The following is a 5,000-nucleotide window of genomic DNA, read 5'->3' on the forward strand; positions in this document are numbered from 1 at the left end:
CCCGCACGCTCACCCCCCCCCCCCTTCCTTCAGCTTCTATTCACACCCGTTCTTTAGAAATTGCAAAAATAACACCATAGTCGCGTTAATTTCTTACGGATAAGGAAGAGGGAAAGAAAATCAGGAATAAAAAAAGATAATGAGAGAGGGAGGAAATATAGGAGAGAAAATAAGGAGAAGAAATAGAAGAGAGACAAAATTAAAATGAAAAAGAAGCAACAGTGAGAAACGATAAATGAAAATAGAAGAGAGAGAAAACCTAATAAAAGAAGGAACAGGAGAGAGAGAGAGAGAGAGAGAGAGAGAGAGAGAGAGAGAGAGAGAGAGAGAGAGAGAGAGAGAGAGAGAGAGAGAGAGAGAGAGAGAGAGAGAGAGAGAGAAAGGAGGAAAAAGAAATCACAATAACTCTTCCACCATTGACCTTTGTTTGAATCACCACCGGAAATAGCGCTGGATGGGGTTCTATGCTAAGCAGAAAAGAACACAAACTTTTCAAATGAGTCACCCCCGGTAGAGCGGCCCCTGGACCCCGTTAGAGCGCACCGGGGCCATTAAAAACCTTCTCTGAAATAATAGTCGAGCTTTTTGAAATCTTCGACTCCCGCTGGTAGTTTCCATTTGAGTGTGAATGGTGAGTTTCTCATGTTTTTTGTCGTTTTTTCCTAAGCCGTAGACTGAATGAACGTGTTCGGACGGGGTCGACCTGCGTTCGAATGTGTTGGTATTTGTTATTTCTTTCTTTTTTTGTTTCGCTGACAAGAGAAGATAAAGGTGATATATGAAATTAAATGTGCTATTTGAATAAAATATATATCTTATATGCGATATAATGAGTCTGGGGAAAACCAGTTATATCTGGGTTTTTAAAACGTGACCTTCATCTACTTTATATTTTAAAATAGACATGATGAATCACTGGTTATTTATAATTTAGCCTCGTATTCCGACAGACACATACCAAGATCATATAATATTAAGGATTTCAATTCCCGAAATTATAATGATTAACTGATAATAAATTGATAGAGAGAGAGAGAGAAAAAAAAATTCACAGATGATTTACTGCCCGTTTTCCCTTGTCATGGTTTCCCGCGTCTCTCGTTTTCCCTTCTCTCCTCATCTTTAAACCCTTTTCCCCCCTTGATTCGTCACACTTTGTCAGGTACAAGTGGTTAAGGGTCGTAAATAAGCGAGAAAATCGGAATATCTGGTAGTGAGCTTAAGTGATTATATTCCCCCTCCCTTGTCTCTCCTCCTGCCCTCCCACCTCCACCCTACCCCCCTCTATCCCTCCCTACCTCCCCCCCCCCTTCCTCCCCTCTCGTCAGGTATAAAGGTATTCTGAAATCAGGTATTTAACTGTGGGAAAATTTATAGTTGATAATTCCTCCATGGCAGGTGCTATTCGACCACATTAACGTCAGATTAATACAATACTTTTAGATCTTTACTAAGTAGATGCTCTTAAATTTCGTATATAAATGTGCTATCACATTTCATAAAATGTTTTAGACCTGACTTTTGACATTTGTTATTAGACTATCGATGCATAATACAGTATTAGTACTGATACTGATATTTACAGTATCACTTAAATATTGATATAAGACATATGCTGTTAGGTTAAATATATGCATCAAATCTAAAATACATAATATACTCTATTACACTTACGAATGCATGTACTAAAAATCTTTATTCATAACACACATAATCAAAATTATTTATATATGCGATTATATTCATTAAAAACCATAAATCAACGACAGACCATGACCATGCTTATGAAACGCTATTGTTTTAAATTTATTTATGACCGCGGGTGCTTTGGAGGGGGGAGGGGGGAGGGGCGGGGGGAGGGGGGGGTACCACTCACGCCATCCATACCAAAGAGATCTAGAAATTTCTCGCGGCATTTATTTGCACTAAATAACGAGTGGATTTGCGGAAGAATTCTGCCAATGGGATCAAAGGAAAAAGCGAACCGGTTTCAGTGATGACGTTATTTTTACAAAAAGGAAGAAAAAATGATTTTGTTTGGTATTCTATCAAAAGAAATATTAATCATGATAAAAATAAACACGCAGGTCTATAGTCTATTGTTCAAGGATTTATGATTTACGCGTATAAGGATCGGATTCGAAACTACATATTGGTATCGAACTCCATTGTTTATATAACTGATAAATCTATACTAATTGATTCACAAACAGATTCTCAGAATTATATCGTATTCTTGATAGATACACAAGTTGCATTCAAAGACCTCTTCTATCTTTTTACATTCACCTAATGAAAATAAATAAGGTATTCCAGGCATATATTGTACCCCCGACGGTCACCGCATATAAAAAACGTCAGAACTTTAGGAGAATTTATAAAGAAAACAAATGAGGATCGTGATGAGCTTATGATCTCATTCGATAACGTATTCAGATACCATTAAGTGGGATCCGAACTGCAAAATCATCGATACGTGAAATATTTTCGAAATAGGGAGATATTTCCAAAGAAAAGAATAAAAAAAAAATAAAAACTATTCTATTTGTTCAAAATACTTACACAAAAAATCTTCTTCCGTCCTCCAAGTGATTCGAAGGAGTAAACAAAAATATTCGGGAACACAAACACACAGAATTGACTCCGAAAACAACTCTTGCTTGACGGGGAGAGATTGAACCGCGCGCAGACGAGGTCAAACTGCCTCTGACCTGACCTTCGCCCGGGTTGAAGCTATTTGAAATATCGGGACGGGGGAGGAGGGGAAGAGGGGAGGAGGGGAGGAATAGTTAGGGACGAAGGGGAGTGGGAAGAGGTGGGGGAGTGGGAGGAGGGGGATAATTGAAATGGGGGAAGGAGGGATGGCTATTGGCTTACTTAGCTTGGGCTGACAGGCTACAAAGGCTACATAAGAGAGAGAGAGAGAGAGAGAGAGAGAGAGAGAGAGAGAGGAGGAAAGAGAGATAGTGAGAGAGAGAGATAAGGAAAGACAAAGATAGATAGATAGATAGAGAGAGAGAGAGAGAGTAGAGAGAGAGAGAGAGAGAGAGAGAGAGAGAGAGAGAGAGGGAGAGAGAGAGAGAGAGAGAGAGAGAGAGAGAGAGAGAGAGAGAGAGAGGTAAAGAAACTAAGAAAGAGAGAGAGAAAGAAATTTAGAAAGAGAGATAAAAAGAAATTAAGAAAGAGAGAGAGAAAGAAATTAAGAAAGAGAGAGAAAAAGAAAGTAAGAAAGAGAGAGAAAAAGAAAGTAAGAAAGAGAGAGAAAAAGAAAGTAAGAAAGAGAGAAAAAAAATTAAGAGAGAGAGAAAGAAAACGAAATAAAAGAGAGAGAGAGACAAAGACACTTGTCCCACCCCCCTCTTCTCCTTCTCTCCTCCTCCCCCTTCCCTCATTACCTTAATGGGTGAAGGGGGTGGGGGGGGAGGTAAATCAATTAGGAAAGGGTATGCGGCAACCCTCCTTAATTCACATCAAATTATTTATTTGTTTAAGAAGAAAGACTGAAAAGGTAAATCGAATAGAAATATGTAAGTACAGGTAAACAGAAGTAAAAATAGATAGAGAATGTAATACATACAGTAAATATTTAGAGGGAGAAATAGATAGACAGGTAAGTAGATAGATACTCGAATATTTAGAGGGATAGATAGATAGACAGGTAAGTAGATAGATACTTGAATATTTAGAGGGATAGATAGATAGACAGATGAATAGATAGATGGACTGGCAGGTAATAAGAAAAATACTTTGATATATAGAGGGATAGATAGATAGACAGGTAAGACGATAGATACTCGAATATCTAGAGGGATAGATAGATAGACAGGTAAGTGGATAGATAATTGAATATTTAGAGGGATAGATAGATAGACAGGTAAGTGGATAGACATTTAAATGTTTAGAGGGATAGAAAGACAGGTAAGAAGATAGATACTCAATATTTAGAGGGATAGATAAATAGACAGGTAAGTAAATAGATAATTGAATATTTTGAGGGATATATAGATAGACAGGTAAGTGGATTGACATTTAAATGTTTAGACGGATAGAAAGACAGGTAAGAAGATAGATACTCGAATATTTAGAGGGATAGATAGATAGATAGACAGGTAAGTGGATATATACTTGAATATTTAGAGGGACAGGTATGTAGATAGGTAAGACGATAGATGATTAAATATCTAGATAAATAGCTTGATAAACAGGTGAGTGGATAGATACTTCAATATCTAGAGGGATAGATAGATAAACAGGTAAGTAGATAAATACTCGAATATTTAGAGGGATAGATAGATAGATAGACAGGTAAATGGGTAGATACTTGAATATATAGAGGGACAGATAAATAGACAGATGAATAGATAGATAGATTGACAGGTAAGAAGATATATACTTGAATATCTAGAGAGACAGATAGATAGACAGATAAGTGGATAGATACTTCAATATTTAGAGGGACAGATAGATAGACAAGTAAGACGATAGGTAATTGAATATCTAGAGGGACAGATAGATAGACAGATAAGAATACAGATAATTGAATATTTAGAGGGATAGATAGACAGGCAAGACGATAGATAGTCGAATATTTAGAGGGATAGATAGACAGACAGGTAAGTGAATAGACACGCGAATATTTAGATGGATAGATAGATAAACAGGTAAGTAGATAGATACTTGAATATTTAGAGGGACAGATAGATAGACAGGTAAGTAGATAGAATATTCAGAGGGGAAGTTAGATAGACAAGTAAGAGAATATATACTCGAATATTTAGAGGGATAGATAGACAGACAGGTAAGTAGATAGATATTCAAATATTTAGACAAGTGAGAAAATAAATACTCGACTATTTAGAGGGATAGATAGACAGGTAAGACGATAGACACTCGAATATTTAGATGGATAGATAGACAGACAGGTAAGTAGATAGATACGCGAATACTTACAGAAAGAGTGCGAATAACAACACAGGAAAAAATAAATGCATATTTTCGCA

Source organism: Penaeus vannamei, chromosome 40, assembly GCF_042767895.1.
Source record: "Penaeus vannamei isolate JL-2024 chromosome 40, ASM4276789v1, whole genome shotgun sequence".
NCBI lineage: Eukaryota > Metazoa > Arthropoda > Malacostraca > Decapoda > Penaeidae > Penaeus > Penaeus vannamei.